We start from the raw sequence: 20,911 nt of genomic DNA, 5'->3' as shown, positions 1-20,911 counted from the left end.
TTTTGAAAGGAGCTCTGGATGAAGTGGAATAATGCAGACTGTGTATACGAAACAGCCACCGCGCGTCGGTGGTTCAGTGGTAGAATGCTCGCCTGCCACGCGGGTGGCCCGGGTTCGATTCCCGGCCGACGCAGTTCATTTTTGAAAGGAGCTGTGGATGAAGTGGAATGATGCAGACTGTGTATACGAAACAGCCACAGCGCGTCGGTGGTTCAGGGGATTCCACTTCCGGCCACCGCAGTGAACGGACGCGGAATGCCTTGCTCCATAGGGGCGGTTACAGCGGCCCTCGGCCGTGGCACCAGGTGTACGGATAAGCCTTACCCGGATTATCAAGTTTTGCCAGTTTTGTATACAGTATTTTTGCACGCGGATGTTAAAACCAGGCCGTATCGAGTCGAGCACTTTCGAGATGCGCTCGCGCGTCTTGCACTGCTGCCAAAAGTGGTGGCCCTTGGCGCCTTCCAAATGAACCATGTATGGGCAGTGACATTCGGTGATGAAGCTTCGAAGAAAAAGATGCTTGCGGCAGAAACATTCAACGTGAAAGACCAGCCCTGCGTCGTTTATGATCCCTGCAACCAAGGCATCAGACTGAAGCTTTATTGGCTGTTGCATTTCGTTCACGACGACGAAGTTCGAGCAGCGTTAACCCCTTACGGAAAGGTTACAGATATCACCCGAGAAAAGTGGCGACTACAGGGATGTAATAATAAAGGGTCCACCACCCGTTTCGTGACACTCTCGCCAAAGCCTGGAATTGCAGTTGAAGACTTGCCTCATCAGGTGCGCGTCGCGGAAAACTTAGCGCTCGTGCATGTACCAGGAAGGCCTCCGTTATGCCTCCGGTGCAATGGAACTGTACATATCAGGCGCGAGTGTCGCGTACCACGCTGTGCACTCTGCCGACGATTCGGCCATGAAGAACAAGACTGCGTGCGATCCTATGCAGTGGTAACAAGCCTAGTTAAAGGCGACGAGATGCCTGAACACATAATGGATCATGCTGATGCCGATGCAGCATCCCGAGCAACGACCGAAGAACCGGCGGCAGACAGCACACCTTCTGAGGCGTCTTCACTTCCGGAAAACTCCACTGGGCCCGGTGGCAGCCAATCTGGCGAGTCAAAGAGCGTGCTGGTTGGGAAGCCGACTAACGACCAAAACGTCAATGAGAGACAGGACGCGATTTTAATAAGCGCACCAGTGACGGCCGCGAAGGACGAGACCGAAGGCATTGAGGATGTTGAAATGACAGCAGCCGCTAAAGCAGCTGCAAAGAGGCCTCGTGAGGCCACCGACGAATCTCAAGGTTCATCCGAAGCATCGAGCAGCAGCGAGCCGTCGCCGAAGACCGCTATAACGAGGCGACTGGGCCTCAAACCAAAGCCGAAGATACCGCCTGATAGGCGGACGACTTCTACATCGTCCCCGCCTTAGCGGGGCGCGAAGTGTGTTCAGCCCCTGTCCTCTGTCCTCAGTATAAGACGTTACCTAGCGGACAAGTAGAATGTGAACTGTGCTGGTTTTTGCTATCACTGCCTGTCCAGATGTGAGTATCATTCCGGCTGTTTGCTAATTCGGAAATGGCTGTTAATCTGACAGTTCCCCTTTGTGTAGCTACGGTGAATGTGAGGGGTTTGGCATCCCGCAGGAGGCAGTACCAGTTAAGCCGTCTCTTGCTGGAAAATGACATTGACATAATGGCAGTGCAGGACACCAAAGTAGAAAGCGAAGAGCAAACGGACAGAATGGTCGAGCTTTTCAAGGATAGGTATAATGTATGTGTGTCTCATGCCAGAGGCACTTCGGCGCGTTGCATGATACTTGTTCAGTGATGATGGCAGGCTACTCTTTATCGATTTTACGTTTTGTGGCCTCAACTGGCGTGCAATTTGTGTGTATGCACCGAATAAGATTAACGAACGCGCAGAATATATAGAAAACCTGAGAACCTGCATGACGTATGAAAAAAACTTAATTTTATTTGGAGACTTTAATTGTGTGTGCAGGCCGCAAGACAGAGCCAACAGATTGACTTACCGCGATAGAAGTGCGACACTGTTAAACGCGCTTGTAAACGAGCTTGAGCTGGACGACGTTGGTTGCATTTTTGACGGCGAAAAGCACGTACAGTATACACACTACCAAGGTGTAAGTCACGCTAGACTAGATCGCATATATGTTCCTGCAGTTGTCATACCACTTCGTCATCCAATTTCGTCATCATACAAAGTACATACAAACATACAAAGTACATACATACATACATACAAAGTAAAGAACGTCACATTTAGCGATCACTGCTTGGTGATAGCGACATTTGGAACCAAGACAAAAGTGTCCTAGTTGGAATTTGTGGAAATTAAACGATACACTGTTGGATGACGAAATTTTTGTTAAAAAAGTAAAGGAAAAGATAGAGGAAATATGTTCGGTTGAAACTACTAATTTCACAGCGCTTTGGGAGCAATTTAAAAATGAAGTAAATATTGCGGCGATTGAACGAGCTTGCGTGCTGTGCAGCATTGAAAAGCACCAAGAGAAAGAACTGAGGAGCACGTTAGATTATATGATTGCGGTTGAGAGTGCTACCCCTGGACACTTTAGCAAGGAATTACGTGACCTTAAAAGTAAGCTTGAAGTGATTGATGAAAAGAAATATCGTGGAGCGATCGTCAGAGCACGGGCTGAAAGACTATGGCTAGGGGAAACGCCTACTAAGCGGGCACTCGGTGAAGAAAAAAGGCAAGCAGTAAAAAAAGATAAAGATATAAAAACGAAGTGACACGTGACAAGGAATCGATAGAGAAAGCGTTTGTTGAGTGCTATCAAAAACTGCTAAGCCCAAAAATAAAAGATACAGAAGCGTTTCGAAACGAATTTCTGTCGCTCAGGCCAAGGCTAGGCGATGAAGTAAGACGAACGCTTGAACTGCCAATTAGTGTGCATGAAATAAAACAGGCCATTGATGAACTAAGCACCGGCAAAGCACCTGGGCCTGATGGACTAGGGGCTGCCATTTACAAATGCTTCAAGGAAGAATTGGCACAAGCGTTACATCGCCTGATAAATGAGTGCTACGATCAAAAAAGGGCACCTTTATCGTTTATAAAATGCCATGTAGTACTTATTCCAAAATCGGATGATCCCAGGAAATTGTTGGCTGTTGAGACCTATCGACCTATAAGTCTCACCAATGTAGACTATAAAATATTTAAGAAGGTGCTAGCCAAGAGATTGCAGAGCGTTATCACACACCTCGTATTACCTCACCAGACATGTGGTATCAAAGGCAGGACAATTTACACAAACATACACACCGCTAGAACTATTCTGGAATGCTGTGACATGACTCACGACAACATAGCTATGATACAACTGGATCTTCAGAAAGCATTTGATAGAGTTAACCATGACATATTAGAGTTATTATTAGAACATTGTAATGTAGGTAGTGTTATCACTGAAGGCATCAAGATGGTGTATAGAGGGTGTGCAGTAAACGCTATAATCAACAACACCTTAAGTGAAAACATTCCAGTACTGTCAGGTATAAAACAAGGGTGTGCGTGTTCGTCTCCTTTTGCACTTTATTTAGAACCCTTATGTTTAAAAATTCGCATAAATACAAGGGTGCATGGTTATTCCTTTTATGCTACTGAAGTAAAGATACTGGCATATGCGGATGACATAGCCATATTCTGGAAAGACAAGGACAGTATTAAAGAAGCTGTTAAGTAAGCTACATCATTCTGCAGTGCTACCGGAAGTGCCATTAGCTGGGATAAATCTCTCGGCATTTGGCATGGAAATTGGGGGCAAGCGCCGGAAGCGTATGCAAACATGCGGTGGACAAGTATTCCTGCTAGATACTTGGAGGTTCCTCTTCAGCATTATTGAAGTACTGCAGAATACTGGGCAGGAGAGACAGAAAGGCTCAAGGATCAGTCTGAAAAATGGAGAGGGCATAACTTTTCTGTTTTCCCGTGCCACAGTCTGTAATGTGTTTTTTGTTGCAAAAGTGTTTTATGTACTTCAAGTGTTCAGTATGAGCAGAACTTGTGTCCAAAAATTACACAGTGTTTGCCACCTATATAAGGAATTCTACCTGGGAACGCACCAGTAGGTCAAACTTGTTCCTTCCGGTGCAACACGGAGGGCTTGGTCTGTGTCATATATTTTTGAAACAAATAGTTTCAAGGTTTTTCTTTCTGAGAGACCAAAGTGATGTTTTCTTGCGTATTGTTATACACATGAGGCTGTGTAATCATATCCCGGATTATATTGTGTCATCAAACGCAGATACGCGTGGAACACTGAGCAGTTTCTGGCACGAAATAGTGTCCGCATATCAAGTACTTAAGCCACGGTTTTCCTACTTGAGCGCAGTGGCGCGTAAACGTTTGTACAAAGATCTAATCGATGATTTTTTACCAATACCGTTGTACGGCTCCAACTATCAACTAGGACCAGAACGAGACGTTTTAAAACGAGTTCGAAAAATGCCATTAAGAGCGTCAGCTAAATCATTCTTTTTCCAACTGCACACGGGTACGCTCGCTGTAAAACCGTGGCTTCAAAGCAAAGGTATCTTTGTCCCATGAAGATTACACTGCCTGATATGTCGGAAGGAGGAAACGATAGAAGACATCCTTTTGGACTGTCACGATGCTGTTTTCCTGTGGGACATCCTTAAGCGGACTCTTCAGAAAGATTTGCCAGTAACACCCTTTGGTATCCGATTCTTGCCATGTGAAGACCCAGATGAAATGCCATGCGACATGTTCATGTTACTGTGTTTGCATAGTGTGTGGAAAACGAGGATGGCGGTCAGAAAAGCGGATGTCAACGCAAGATCGGCCATGCAAAACTTCAGTGAAAACTGTGTGTACATACGAGATGTTCTCAAAAACCAGAGGGACTATCAGCGGAAACGAAGTCACTTCTAGAAGCACCCATTACGCATGCTGAAATAGAAAGTGCTATAGATAACCTGAGCCCTAATAGGTCGCCAGGCCCGGATTGTCTCGGCGCGGCCTTATATAAAGCGTTCAAGAACGAGTTGGTGCCTTTGTTGAAAGTGTTGTTTCACGAAGTTTTTGCTACCAACAGATTACCACCGTCTATTTCTGAAACCCATACCGTCCTTCCCTTACAAAAATTTTTATAGAAAGTCCATAGACAGTCCATAGACATTTGTCTATGAAGTCTATAGACTGTCTATAGACATTTCTTCAGACTGGTCTATAGACAGTCTATAGATTTATGGCCATACACTGTTTATAGACTGGTCTATAAAAAGTCTGAGTTTATAGACTGTCTATAGACATTTCTTTAGACTAGTCTATAGATAGTCTATAGACTTATGGCCGCACACTTTTTATAGACTAGTATATAAAAAGTCTGAGTCTATAGACTGTCTATACACTGTCTATAGACTGTCTGTAGACTTATGGCTATACACTTTTTATAGACTAGTCTATAAAAAGTCTGAGTCTATAGATTGTCTATAGACTTTCGATAGACTTGTGGCCATACACTTTTTATAGACTAGTCTATAAGAAGTCTGAGTCTAGAGTGTCTATGGATTAATTAAAATTCATGTTTGTAGACAGTTGTCTGCAGAATGTCTATGAGCAAGTGTATAGGCTTACAGTTCTACTTTTGTAGACTGAAGTCTATGGAATGTCTACAGACAAATGTATATATAGTATAGACATTCTATAGACTTCAGTCTACAAAAACAGAACTTTATAATCCAATACACTTTTTTCTATGTCATTCTGCATACACTTGCCAACAAACATGCGTTTTCATTAATTTATAGACACTCTATAGACACAGACATTTTATAGACAAGTCTACAAAGAGTGTATAAAGCCATAACTCCATAGCGGCTATCTACAAGTTAGTTTACATTTTTCATTACATGCGGTAGCAAAACGTTTTGAATGTATTTCATTTCATTTTATAGATATGAAATGCATGGAAATGCATGGAATGCAGATATTATGCATGTGCACCTGTTCCTTTTCATCTGCACTTATGCATTACCGTTAGTAGATTAATAAAGCTCCTGAACCAGCTGTACTTTCATATATGTTGCATAAACAGAAAGAATTTATATAGTGCTGAATCATGCAGTGCAAAAAATAAAACAAATGCACCGGCAATGCATTAACCGTTTTTATTGCTCGATATAATACATGAATTCCTTAAATTCTTGTCTTATGCTATTATGGAAACAGATTAAATATTTACACAACTCCTTGGCAAGCATGGTCGCCAGGCTGGCCTTGACCTTTGTGTCATTAGTCCCAAAGGTGCTGCAGGTGTATGCTGCAAATAAGTACATGCAGCAATATGAGGCAAAAATAACAGATGTGTATTCTTTGTATGTTCATTAAGCAGCTGAATACATTTACTCAAACCATCTAAGTCAATACTTAATGCGGTTTAACTATGACTAATGGCTGCTTGTCAATACAAATCAGTACCTTTATGCAATGTTCTATTGCATGGTATGGTGAACAATTAAACAGTCACAACTGCTGCTCGTGTCAGCAACAGTATGTTCCCTTTTATGACAAGTTCATATATGATGCATTAATGTACTTATCCCAAATGGTCCCTATATTTATTGCGGAAACGTTACCCAGTTGGGCTGTCTGTACAGTTTTTTTGGCTGGTAGTTAAGTATGCCCGTGCAGAGGGATGTTTTCAGAAGACGTGACTGGAATGTTCCCAGTATCATGCCTAATTAATATTGTAATTTATTTTGCTTAGTACACATTGAAATGTATTTCTCATACTTTTAAATGAATGGGTCATTGGCCATAACTTCAACAGATGGCAGATGGGTTGATTGTATTGATATGGTACCTTAATTTCTTGCAGGTAATGAGGCCTCTTGGGCATGCTAACAGGTTTCCAAGTTAGGTATACCACATGAGCACCCGAAATACCACACGAGCACTTTGTGTCATGGCACGACAGATATGCACCTCCTAGGAAACAGAACTGATAGTATAGTTCGAATGAATTCTATCACAGTAAATTATTTAAGGTGCTTTGAAAGATGATAATTTTTTCTAGGCTATCGAGGCTCAGCACGTTTAGTTAACGAAAAAAAAACATATTGTGTAAGAAATGCCTTGTCAGTCTGCTTGACTTTCTTTTTTTTTCAATAAATAGAACCAATTTCCCTCAATTTTTATGAAGTGAAACGTTTTAAAAATATATTTAACACAGAGACTCTCTGGAAACTTTGACATGTAACAAGACAGCATACCTATGTGGCCAATTTAAAGTTTCCCGATCTTTTTCCAAGCCTTTCCTGGCTGTTTTCATGAAAATTTTCTGGCAATCTATGACGCCTGCAGCTTAAGTGCAATAAAAAATACTGTGCCAGACCATAATACTTAGATAAAACGAATAACACGTCAGTCACTTAACATGTAGTATTAGATGCAACTGACTTGAATCCCTTGTTTAATAAAGTTGACAAGGGCTTCGGCAAGTTCGTAATTGATGGCCACATGAGTACAGCACGGAAGACACAGAGACACGCGTAAAACAAATGCAACAATGTGAGGGAAAACTTTACAATGAGTTATTTTTACGGTTCAATAGTAGTTTTCTATATAATTTGCTCTCACCACTTATGCCTCTAGTTAACTTTGTTTACCTATGACTAAAGACTACATGGCAATATTAATCAGTACCATTATGATGTTTCATTATATTACAGTATGATAAGCAGTTAGACAACCATAATGGTCGTCGGTGTTAGCAACGGTACGTTTCGTTTCAAGACAGGTTCATGTGACACACAGTGTACTTATAAAAATAAAAGAAATGTGAGAATCCCAAACGATTCCTATAATAATAATTGTTGAAGCAAAGATACCCTGCTGGACTGTGCACATTTTTCAGGTGTTAATGCAATGTTCCCGTGCCGATCGAACATGCTCAGCATACTGACTGCAGTTTTGAACAATCACGTTAACATTTGCAATTTATTTGCGCTTAGAACACTCTGCATTGTCTCTTTTCTCATATTTAGAGATGAATACATTTGCCACACTTTCAGTAGAATGCACATGAATGGGGGCTTACTGATCAGGTTACTTATCAACTAAAACATGTTACGATCTCTTAGGTGTGTTAATAAGGGTAGAACAAATGCAATGTCCACTGAATTATTTGAATAATCTGTGCGCTATCTACTAAGAAAAGACCACCAAATTGATAATCTGGCTCTTTTTTCTTTTGTACAGCGCATATAGTATGCAGTCTGTCCAAGACGACGGCACTACATGCAACAGTAATGAAAACCGGAACACTTATTGCGCACGACAAGGGCTTCATACCGTGCACGACTGGCACAATGCGAATCTGCGCCAGCAGCTGCCTAGAGATTAAGAGCACGTAAACTGCATAACCCCGAAGCATCGAAAGGTGCTTAACGCTTTTCATATAGCTCGAAAGATAACTTCTGCTGCTAAACTGTTTAAAAAAGAGACAAAAAACAAATCTTCCAACTACCGTCAAACGCAATGCCTTCAGTCTGAAACGTATAAAGGTGCTTCCCGGAGCGACTAATTTATTGTGCTCCAATTTTTTCGGCTAAGTTGCGAAGCTGCGAGTGACTGAGCTTATCGCAGGTTTCATGCTCCAAAAGCGTTTGTGGTTGCATATAAATAGATTGGGTGAATCTAGAGATTTTCGCTTGACATTTCTTCAAGTCGTGTTTTGCTTGCGGTAACTTCCCAAAATTATTTAGATTGGTTGCCAGAAACCTTAAAAATACTGCTACCTTTAAACAATGCGAAAACGGCAGTGCACACACTGCTGATGCATGCCCCGCAAACACGGCCTTTCATCCGAGTACGTTAGCAGTTATTTAACTATATGTGTCTGTCAGAACATTCTTGATGCTAACACAATTTCGAGATATATACGTAAAGCGTGTCACGAGAATTTCACTACACATGCGGCGCAGCATTCATCGCGGCCGGATCAAGCGCCAAGAAATGAGATCTACCACACTGGCTGCCCAACATACACAATCCGCTTAGTGGTAGCTCAATATCAAGTTAAAACATGGTGTAGCTTCCTTCTTTACGCACCTAAACTACTATGCGAAAATCAACAAGCCCGAGCGATCGCTCGCCGTAAAACATTCCGTATAGTAGAAGCGAGAACAAGAGCGCGTTATGAAACCATGTCAACGACAAACCGACACTATACCCGAGTCGCCTGCGCTACATGCAGCCGCTTCGCGCTACGAAATGCGCTCACATAATCATGAGCTATTGACGCAAAACAACTTTGCTAAAGCTTACCGTTCAGTGTAGTTGACGTGTGATGCCACAAAGATGACACGCATACACAGACACCAACGTTCAGGCGGACACCGCACACCGGTACAACCGTTTACGTTCCCGGCGCACTCGTTGAGATGGCGCACCGCCGGGCATGCGCAAGATCTCCGAGCATGCGCAGGAGCTCCGCGCGCGAGGGCGCGCGCGCTCGGAGGAGTGTGAGCGCCTTTTCCTCCCTCATTTTTTTTCGCTCTCTCTCTGCGCGCCATGCCCGCCGGAACGGGTGGCTTATTCATCTTTATCACCATTATTCATCTTTTTTCGTGGACGAAAGAAATGCGCTGGCAGGTTGTATGACAAACGCTGTGGGCTATCGTATGAGACTGGAACGCTAACTTGAATGCGCTGTTTGTAAAAGCCATTACAGGCCCCTTCAAACGTTTCAGACGCATTATTGCCAGCGTCGATTAGTAATACAGCGTACTTGTAGCATATCTTCCAGCGTACCACCAAATGTGATGCCCGCACGTATGTTAGTGCTAATTTTCTGTTCCGGTGATAGGTCAAAGCAATCAGTACAGCATTGAGGTACCCATATGCGTGGCTGCCCAGGCATACCGCCGGCGAAATACTGGGTGGGCTCTGATAATTTGGCACCTATTTTAAGTGAATGAGAAACTTTGATGGGTTTATAGTGCAGGATATCAGTCAACAAAAAACCGCCCTATGTTAGTGACGCAGCCGAGGTATGAAGAAAATGTGAAAAGTATCCGAGAATCGGACGACACACAACGCCAACACCACATGCGCGACATCGGTTCATCGCACATTCACAAAGTCCGCGTTGTCAGCTACAAACATTACGAGTGTCCTTGCTGTTAGCTCCATGCCTGTTTGGAATCCACTTGTAGCTGAAGCTGGCGTTCATAACAACTATTATAACAATTGGATCGGCGTTTTGCTTTCTTTATTCTACTGCCGCAAAAGTGATGCGACAACTGTGAAGACTGTCTTGGGATTGCCAAGACCGACTACGTAGATCATATCATGTGGTCAACAAATGCGGAGGTATACACTATGTGTATACTAATGTCCACAAATAGGCTCTACAGCAATCTCAGCAGTATACAACTTCAGTGGCTTATATCAAACGCAGCTACGTATTATCCACCGGTACCTGCGCTTGGTTACAGCGTACACGGGTTGGGCCCAGATTAACGATGTTTGTCTATTGTTAATCTATAGACATGCAATACCACGACAGCTCAGAGGCAGACCAGGTGGTGAATTCACCACCTGGTCTGCCGGCTTTCGCGGCTTATTCACCACCTTTGCCACATCATCACCATCTGACCTTCACCAGCTGGTCTCGCGAAGTGTACGTCCGGGAAGCAGCCAGGTTTAGGGCCTTCGGGTGCCTGGAAGACCTTTGTGACTCGGACGTTGCCTGTTCCGCCGCGATCCTCGTTCGGTGCAGCTGCACCGAATGACGACTAGCAGCACGGTTTGCCCGCCGCGCCGTGGTTGCACGCGGTGCCGGTCGCGCATGAACCAGTGCCATATCATCGCCTTCGCAGAGGGTGGGGAGTATGGGAACTCAGCATTACATATTATCGACTTTCTTATATAGACATTCAATACACCAGGAGAGAAAAAGAAATAGAAACCTTAGCCGACTATTATTATTGACTGTCTAATATAGAGAGTCTATAGACAGAGTATGGACAAAAATAAATAGAGACTGTATCGGCTTTCGTCTATAGGTAGTCCATATAGAGGGGAAGCAGACAAAAAAGAAACAAACACTTTACGGAATTTTTTCTATAGACCGTCTATAGACTGCGCGTAGACAAAAAGAAATAGAAACCTTATTGACTTTCGTCTATAGAAAGTCTATAGACAGAGTTTATGGACAAAAATAGACAGAGACGTGTACCCACTTTCGTCTATAGGTAGTCCATAGAGGGGAAGTAGACAGAAAAGAAACAAACACCTTATCGACTTTTTCTATAGACCGTCCATAATCTACGAGTAGACGAAACAAATAGAAACCTTATCGACTTTCGTCTTTAGAAAGTCTGTAGACACAGTATGGACAAAAATAGATAGAGACCATATCCACTTTCGTCTATAGGTAGTCCATAGAGGGGAAGGATACAAAAAAAAACACCTTATCGACTTTTTTCTATAGACTGTCTATAGACTGCGAGTAGACAAAAAGAAATAGAAACCTTATCGACTTTCGTCTATAGAAAGTCTATAGACAAAGTATAGCCGCCGTGGTTGCTCAGTGGCTATGGTGTTAGGCTGCTGAGCACGAGGTCGCGGGATCGAATCCCGGCCACGGCGGCCGCATTTCGATGGGGGCGAAATGCGAAAACACCGGTGTACTTAGATTTAGGTGCACGTTAAAGAACCCCAGGTGGTCGAAATTTCCGGAATCCTCCACTACGGCGTGCCTCATAATCAGAAAGTGGTTTTGGCACGTAAAACCCCATAATTAAATTTAATTTTATAGACAAAGTATGGACAAAAATAGATAGAGACCGTAATCCACTTTTGTCTATAGGTAGTCCATAGAGGGGAAGGATACAATAAAGAAACAAACTCCTTATCGACTTTTTTCTATAAACTGTCTATAGACTGCGAGTACACAAAAGAAATAGAAACCTTATCGACTTTCGTCTATAGAAAGTCTATAGACAAAGTATGGACCAAAATAGATAGAAGCTGTATCGACTTTCGTCTATAGGTAGTCCATAGAGGGGAAGTAGGCAAAAAAGAGCAAACACCTTATCGACTTTTTTCTATAGACCGTCTATAGACTGCGTATAGACAAAAAGAAATAGAAACTTTATCGACTCTCGTCTATAGACAGTCTACAGACTTTGTATCAACAAAAGTCCAAATCTATAGAAAGGAAAGGTCGTCTATAAGAAGTCTATAGACTTTCTATAGACAGTCTAAAGTCATTTTTGTAAGGGTTACTCCTGAGACGAACCAAAAAGCAATGCTGAGGGTAGTCACAGCATACAGACCCATTTCATTCACCAACACGGATTACAAAGTTTTAATGAAAGTTCTTGCAAGCAGATTACCGTCAATAATTAAGGCTCTTGTAGGACCACACCAGACTTGTGGCATAAAGGGACGCACTATTGCGACAAATGTACACACGATGAGAGGCGTCTTGAATGCTGTGACGGTTTTCGATATGCCGTTGCCATCCTGCAGATAGATTTAGAAAAAGCCTTTGATTTTGTCCCACACGAAATCTTGTTATTAGTTCTTGAGCACGTGAATGTAGGATCAATCATCACTGATGGGGTAGCTCTGGCGTACCGAAACTGCTCAACACGGCTGATTATTAATAAGACACTGGGGCCCCTCATTAAGATAGAGCGTTCCGTGTGCCAGGGGTGTCCTCTCAGTCCGCTTTTGTTTGCCATCTATGTAGAAAGTTTTTGTTTGGTAATCATTCAAAACAGTAGCATAAAGTGCTTCGAACTCATGGAAGCCGAAGTGAAACTCCAGACATATGCAGACGATGTAGCGGTGTGCTGTACAACTAAAGAAAGCATTACAGAGGTAACAACCATTGCTAACATTTCGGAAACACAACAGGGAGCTTTGCAAATTGGAATAAGTGTCTCGGTTTTTGGCATGATGAATGGCAGTCAACACCGGAAATGTTCGCCAACATTTGATAGATTAAAGCGACAGCTAAATCTTTGGGCGTTCCGCTCGAACATTACCGGCGGAATGAGGACTATTGGCTAGAAGAGGCCAAACGACTGAAGGAAAAAACAACAAATTGGAAAGGTGCTCATCTCTCGATGTTTGCGAGAGCTACTTTATGTCTCTTGTTTTTAATAAGCAAAATATGGTACGTTATGCAAGTTTTCTGTTGCTCTCGCTTAAATGTGCAAAGGTTCCATAGAGTGTTTGCGGCGTTCATTTGGGCATCAGAATGGGAGAGGTGCAGCCGCACGAACTTGTTTAGGAGAGTCAAGGACGGGGGCTTAGGCCTGTCACATCTTTTTGTGAAGCAGCTAGTAAACCGGTTTTCTTTCTTCCGATACGTGCATGACCCCTTTCTGCGCACAATGTGCCAGTTATGACTGAGCAAGCATCTGCCGATGTACGTGGTCTACAATTTAAGTATGCTTGGTGCTCTTCGAGGTTACCTAAGGGAAGTCGTTGACAGTGTCCGTTTTCTGCCCGTACGTTTTTCTAATGATTCTCTCTTGTGTCGCGGAAGAAATTGTACAGGGATGTAGTTGACATGATTATGCCGGTTCCGGTGTACAGAGCCATAAACAGTGGAGGAAAGGAAAACGACGTGTTAAAGCGTGTTAAGAAAATGCAGGTGCAGCCAAGCACTAAATCCTTTTTCTTTAAGTTGCATACCGGAACTTTGCCGGTACGGGCCTTTTTACAAGAGAAGGGTTTTTATTTACCATGGGGAGCAAACTGCCTTATATGTAAACAATTAGAAACAATTGACCATGTTTTTTTTTTTGCATTGTTGGGCAGGGGTTTTCGTTTGGGACGTTCTTAAAAGAACACTACAGAAAGAATTGCCTTTAAGCCCATTATGTATTAGATTTTCGACGGTAGAAAATGAGGACGGCATGCCATTGGACTTAATTATGCTAATGGGCCTCCACTGTTTATGGAGTGCTAGAATGGCCGGTTTCTTTTGTGAGCCTGACAGCCGGCCTGCGTGGCTGCTCTTCCGGGAAGCTATTTCCAAGTTCATTGCTGTAATTGAAGAACAAGAATGTCCTGCGGATTGGCTGGCGAGGATTGAGCCCCTCGCCACAGTAAAGGAATTTTAAACTTGACACGGCCAGCCACAATGTGACTGACCGCACAATATGCATGCGCACGAAGTTGAATGTGTGTTAGTGTATATTTATGTATCGCTTACCTTATTTCAAGAAATGACGCCCTTTGTGTTAGCTTGGTGAAACTTCCGGCAATGAAGAAAAAGAAAAGCGTCGGTGGTTCAGGGGTAGAATACTCGCCTGCCACGCGGGTGGCCCGGGTTCGATTCCCGGCCGACGCAGTTTATTTTTGAAAGGAGCTGTGGATGAAGTGGAATGATCCAGACTGCGTGTAAGAAATAGCCGCAGCGCGTCGGTGGTTCAGTGGTAGAATACTCGCCTGCCACGCGTGTGGCCCGGGTTCGATTCCCGGCCGACGCAGTTTATTTTTGAAAGGAGCTGTGGATGAAGTGGAATGATCCAGACTGCGTATAGGAAACAGCCGCAGCGCGTCGGTGGTTCAATGATTCCATTTCCGGCCACCACAGCGGACGGTCACGGAATATTGTGCTCCGTAGGGGCGGTTCATGCGGCCCAGCCGGGCCGCGGTATCAGGCTTACGGAAACGTCTTCACAGGATTACCAGCTTGTTTTGCCGCATCTGCCATCAGGTATGACCGTGTGTAATACCGTGTTTTTGCACGGTGATTTGAAGGCCAGGCCCTATCGAGTCGAACGTTTTCGCGATGCGCTTGACCGTCATAAGCTGTTGCCGGAGGTGGTGGCCCTCGGGGCCTACCAGATGAACCATGTCTGGGCTATAACATTCAAGGACGAAGTCGGAAAAAAGAAGCTGCTGTCAGCGAAGGCCTTTAGTGTCAAAGAACACCGCTGCGTCGCCATTGACCCTTGCAACCAGGATATTAGAATGAAGCTGTTCTAGCTGCTTCACACGACTCCCGACGAGGACGTCAGAGCAGCCTTGGCGCCGTTCGGAACGGTGACCGAAATTTCCAGGGAGCGGTGGCGAGTACCAGGGTGCGGCGACAAAGGTTCTCGCACCCGTCTGGTATCGTTACGGCTGAAGGCTGGTATGACCATGGAAGACATCCCGCATCAGCTACGAGTATCAGAGGACCATGCGCTCGTGATCGTTCCAGGCAGAGCTCCGCTCTGCCTCCGATGCCGCGGCACCGGCCATATACGGCGCGAGTGCCGTGTGCCACGCTGTGGACTCTGTCGTCGTTTCGGCCACGACGAGACCCAGTGCGTGAGAAGCTACGCTAACGTGACCGGGTCTGGCCGGAGCGACGCGTTAGACGAGCACTTGATGGATCAAGCGGACGCGGAAGAGACTGCTGGAGTGGGCGGAGACCCACGAGGCGCGGAAGAGAAGCCAGTGGTCATGGCAAGCGTCAAGTGCCAACCCAGAAAGGGCAGTAGCGAGGCAGTGGGCAAGAATGAAGTGCAAAGGGAACCGTCTGCAGAAAATTCTACGGTGCATGAAAGTGAGGGGGACGCGGAGGCTGCCGAGGGCGGTCTGCGACAGGGCAACTCTGGCGCTGCCTTCATCGAAGAATCCGGCGAGAAAATGGACCAGGCCAGCGCCGTTTCAAAGAGACCTCGCGAAATACCCGATCAAGATGTCAGGCTTGAGCAAGACGACGGTGTCAGCAGCGAAGGGCCACCCACGAAGACTTCCTCTTTCCGGCGGTCTACACTCAAGCCCACGCCGAACGTTCCGCTCGAGAGGAGGCCGACGCGAGAACATCCACCTGAGGGGCGCCAGACGCCGACCAATCCGCCAGGTGGTCGGCAGACGCCGACCGTCCCACCAGACGGGCGACAGACGCCGACTGTCCCACCAGATAAGCGGACAACGCCGACAGTTCCCCCGCGGTAGCGGGTTGCTGTTCGGTAGAAGGCTCAGTAAGGACTAGGTGCTGCGGAACCTTTAAGTGAATGATGAGTAGCGCATTTGGTAACGTCATGCCTTCGCCGTATGAGACGGAGCTTATGACGGAGCAGGGTTTTGTTTTTTGTAAGTTTGGCGGTCTTTGATTTCCGAAATGTATTGTAGTTTGTGCTTGCTCTTCTCTTTCAATGGCAAATAATCATGGAATAGCAATACGTATTGGCACGCTTAACGTACGAGGGTTAACGGCTAGACGGCGACAAGCACAATTAAGTCGCCTGATGCTGGAAAACGACATAGATATTCTTGCTGTTCAAGAAACTAAAATTGAAAGCGAAGAGCAAACGGACAAAATGGTTCAGGTTTTTAAATCCCGTTACAACACTTGTGTTTGTCATGGAGTAGGTAAGGCCGGTGGCTGTCTTTTATTTTTGCGTAATTCAATAGGTATTGTTGCGCAGAGTGTAATGTCGGCCCAAGATGGGCGATTGGTCCTATGTGATTTCTCTTTCAATAATATTGATTGGCGAATTGTCTGTGTGTACGCTCCAAACAAAATTAGTGATAGGAAATTTTTTTTAACTTTGTTTAGTCACACCTGACGTGTGAAAGAAATGTTGTTCTTCTTGGTGACTTCAGTTGTGTTTGCATGTCCGAAGATAGGGTACCCAGTAAAATAATACGGGATACAAGTGCGCATCAACTCTGCGCAATTATGGCAGACTATGATTTAATAGACGTTGGAAGCATATTAAGCGGTAACAGTGTTGTTTTTACTCATTTCCAAGGGCAGAGTCACGCTCGACTAGATCGTTTGTACGTATCAGCAAACCTTGCGCGAACGGTCACTAGCGACGCAGTAAAGCACGTGAGCTTCAGTGATCACAGCCTCGTAATGTGTACATTGGGCACGAAACATAGAGGGTCTCACTTTAACTGGGAACTGTGGAAAATGAACGAAACGATCTTAAGTGATGAATGGTTTGTCAAAACGGTAAAAGGAAAAATTGACGTAATGCAAATAGATGCTACGACAAATTGGGCTGAGCTGTGGGAGCAGTTTAAAATTGAAGTGAAAATGAGTGCGATCGAGAGGGCTTGTGTGATGCGTCATAAAGCTAAACAAAGAGAGAAAGAACTGCAAAGCATGCTCGATTATTTTCTAAACGCGGAGTGCACAATACCGGGATTGTTTTCGAAACGGATTAGAGAAATTAAACGCGAACTTGAAAGGGTGGACGCTCAAATTTACCAAGGAGCCGCGATAAGAGCACGATCCGAGAGGCTGTGGCTGGGAGAGGCGCCAACTAAGCGCGCGCTCAGTAACGAAAAGGGTTACGCATCCAAAAACATAATAAAAGAAATTTGTTTTAACAACACAATGTCAAAAGACCCAGAAGTAATTGAAAAAGCTTTCGTTGAACACTACCGAGCGTTGCTCGGTAGGCAGGTGCCCGTAACAGAAGAGTTTGTGAACACCTTTCTAACACTTCTGCCAAATTACAAGACGAAATAAAAGGACTCGAGAGACCGATCTCAGCGAAAGAAATTACAGAAGCCATAGAAGACTTGGGTAAAGGAAAGGCGCCTGGACCAGACGGCCTAGGAGCAGCTTTCTATAAAATTTTCAAGGCCAAAATAAGCGAGATACTGCACTGTGTAATATCAGAAGCTCATCAAACTAAGCACATGCCGCCATCATTCAGAAAAAGTCACGTTGTGCTTATACCGAAAACCACCGATACGGTAAAGCTGAAATCTGTCGCTGGATACAGGCCCATAAGTCTTACGAATTCGGATTGTAAAATCTACATGAAGGTGCTCGGAAAAAGGATGCAGTCAGTTATTAAATCCATAGTAGGCCCACACTAAACATGCGGTATCAGGAATAGAACAATATTGTCGAATATTCACATCGCTAGGAGTATATTGGAATGCTGTGATGCGAACCTCGAATGTGTAGCAATGGTTCAGTTAGACCTAGAAAAAGCTTTTGACAGGGTTGCTCATAGCATACTTCTTGCCCTGCTAAAACACATTAATGTAGGCGAAGTGATTCAGGACGGAGTAGCCATGGCTTATGAGAACTGTTCCGCTCACCTAATAATCAATAAAAGACTCAGCGAAAATATTCCAGTATTATCCAGTGTGCACCAGGGGTGCCCTTTGTCGCCCTTACTTTTTGCGATTTTTCTTGAACCTTTCTGTTTGAAGGTACGAGAAAACGAAAACATTCGCGGCTACCGTCTTTTAACTCAGGAAGTAAAAATACTAGCTTACGCAGATGACATCGCACTTTTTTGCATTGACCAAGAGAGCATTCGGGAGGCAGTCAAGGATGCAAGAAAGTTTTGCAGTCTAACGGGGAGTGCCATAAGCTGGCCAAAAAGCTTAGGCTTCTGGCGCGGTGAATGGGACAGCCGGCCTGCAGTGTTAGAAACAGTACCGTTCACAGATACGCCAACCAGTTATCTTGGTGTTCCTTTGGAATACTATCGCGATACCACGACGCAATGGACTGAACAAACTGAGCGGGCTAAAGCACAAACAACGAAGTGGGGAGGCAAGAATCTGTCAATATTCACGAGAGCCACTGTCTGCAATTTATTCCTTGTCGCTAAAGTGTTTTATATGTTGCAAGTTTTATGTATATCCCGAGTGTGTGTACAAAAGTTGCACAGGGTTTTTGCTATGTTCGTGTGGGGATCAGGATGGGAGCGCACGAGTCGTCTGAATCTGTTTCACGCTGTGCAGAAAGGAGGGTTGGGTTTGTCGCATTTATTTTTGAAACAAGTTGTGTCGCGCTTCATGTTCTTGCACGACGAAAGCGATTGTTTTTTGCGGTGCGTTATCCAGATGCGATTAGGTGACGCACTGCCAGAATATGTTGTGACGTCGTATGGCATACGTCAAGTGGTTGTCCGAGGTTTTTTGTTTGAAGTGATAAGCTCTTTCCGTTTTCTAAAAGTGCACTTTTCTTTGGAATACCTGAACACAGTCGCAAGAAAGCGATTATACCGAGATTTAGTTAATATCATGTGTCCAGTACCAATATACCGTGCAGTATATGCACTGGGGCGTGAGCAGAATGTCTTAAAAAGAGTTAAGAAAATGCCTGTAAGAGCAACAACAAAAACTTTTTTTTTCATGCTACACACTGGCACGCTTCCTGTCAAGCCATGGCTGCAGGAGAAGGGGATCTTTGTACACTGGAGTGTGAATTGCCAGATATGTCAGAAACCGGAGACAATGGAGCATATCTTTCTGGAGTGCAGGGACTCAGTCTTCCTTTGGGACATTCTACAAAGGACACTAAAAAACGAATTTCCTTTAACACCTTTTGGAATCCGTTTTTTACCGTTTGAAGAGACAGAAGGCGTGCCATGTGATATGGTGATGTTACTCTGCATGCACAGCGTGTGGAAAACACGAATGGCGGTACGTAATGAGGATGTTGACGCAAAACCGGCCAAAGAATATTTTGCTGAAAATGTATTGTACATTCGCGAAGCGTTTAAAGCGCTCAGCGAACCACCTGAGTGGTTAACAGCATTTGAACAGCTTGCAAACATTCAGCCTTTTTAAACCAAAATTAAACGACAAGGTACACCCGCACATTGAACTGTCTTTTTTTGTTTTGTAATCGCAGCGGAGAATAGCTGTGAATCGTGTATTTGTTATAAAACAGGCAATAAAGAAAAAAAAAAGCGTCGGTGGTTCAGTGGTAGAATACCCGCCTGCCACGCGGGTGGCCTGGGTTCGATTCCCGGCCGACGCAGTTTATTTTTGAAAGGAGCTGTGGATGAAGTGGAATGATCCAGACTGTGTATACGAAACAGCCGCAGCGCGTCGGTGGTTCAGTGGTAGAATACTCGCCTGCCACGCGGGTGGCCCGGGTTCGATTCCCGGCCGACGCATGTTCAGTTTTGAAAGGAGCTGTGGATGAAGTGGAATGATCCAGACTGTGTATACGAAACAGCCGCAGCGCGTCGGTGGTTCAGTGGTAGAATATTCGCCTGCCTCGCGGGTGGCCCGCGTTCGATTCCCGGTCGACACACCACGCTTCGGGTTTCCCTTTAAAAATATTAGTTGATGATGGCTTCCAGCCTGTCTTTTAGTTTCGCCACACTTACTGTGCGAGGACTGGCTGCCAAGAAATAGCAGAGTCAGGTCTATCGACCTTTGGTGGACCAGGACATTGACCTGTTGGCAGTACAAGAAAGAAAAGTTTAAGGGGAGGAGGATACCGGAGGTATGGTGCTTCGTTTCAAGTCTAAGTATTTTGTGTTTGTTAGCCATGCCGTGGGAACATCTGCATCATATTTGTTAAAAAATTGCAAAGCCTTGTGATACAAAATTATTTTTCATGTGTGTCGGGTAGGATTGTGTGGTGCGATTTTTCGTTGGGCGAACGTGACTGGCGGGTCATTTGTATTTATGCACCAAACGCGGATAAAGGCCGAACCATTTTCTTTTCGGAGATTAAGAAGCATCTCAATGTCACGAAACAACTGGTTTTGCTAGGGGATCTCAATTGCGTATTGAGTGGGAGGGATAGAGCGACAAAAAAAGAGACCGAACGACAAGAGCACCGTATTGTTAAAAAATGGCTGTGGCTTAGCTAAGGTTAAGCCCAGGATGCGAAGCATACTAGCCTTTATTTTAGTTGTTGAACCACTGTTTAGCCTGGTGAACTGCTGTTGTTTGGCTATATTTGGTTCGGCTAGACGAAGAAACAACTCATGCGTTACTCTGCTTCGCCTTCAAGAGTGGAACGCGACAGCGTTCCCGTCGACCCGCCAAGGGGTGTAAGAGAACGGGCTACGGCGCAGCGACTACGCGCCCCGCATTGGACGCGGTGAGCGTCGAGCAACGCAGCGTTCGGCGCGGCAACGAAA

General features: G+C 44.8%; 5 non-coding genes across 5 annotated transcripts; all 5 read left to right on the top strand.

The window, feature by feature from the left end:
* Positions 1 to 62: 62 nt before the first annotated feature.
* TRNAG-GCC (transfer RNA glycine (anticodon GCC)) lies at positions 63 to 133 on the top strand. Its single transcript has one exon. It is a non-coding gene; the product is annotated as a tRNA-Gly (tRNA).
* A 14,196-nt stretch (positions 134 to 14,329) lies between these two features.
* On the top strand, positions 14,330 to 14,400 carry TRNAG-GCC (transfer RNA glycine (anticodon GCC)). The gene has a single exon. It is a non-coding gene; the product is annotated as a tRNA-Gly (tRNA).
* Positions 14,401 to 14,468: 68 nt separating this feature from the next.
* On the top strand, positions 14,469 to 14,539 carry TRNAG-GCC (transfer RNA glycine (anticodon GCC)). Its single transcript has one exon. It is a non-coding gene; the product is annotated as a tRNA-Gly (tRNA).
* A 5,181-nt stretch (positions 14,540 to 19,720) lies between these two features.
* TRNAG-GCC (transfer RNA glycine (anticodon GCC)) lies at positions 19,721 to 19,791 on the top strand. The gene has a single exon. It is a non-coding gene; the product is annotated as a tRNA-Gly (tRNA).
* A 68-nt stretch (positions 19,792 to 19,859) lies between these two features.
* On the top strand, positions 19,860 to 19,930 carry TRNAG-GCC (transfer RNA glycine (anticodon GCC)). Its single transcript has one exon. It is a non-coding gene; the product is annotated as a tRNA-Gly (tRNA).
* Positions 19,931 to 20,911: the final 981 nt, after the last annotated feature.

Source organism: Dermacentor albipictus, chromosome 3 (assembly GCF_038994185.2).
Source record: "Dermacentor albipictus isolate Rhodes 1998 colony chromosome 3, USDA_Dalb.pri_finalv2, whole genome shotgun sequence".
NCBI lineage: Eukaryota > Metazoa > Arthropoda > Arachnida > Ixodida > Ixodidae > Dermacentor > Dermacentor albipictus.
The sequence above is the reverse complement of the archived record's forward strand: the minus strand, read 5'-3'. Positions and strand labels throughout refer to the sequence as shown.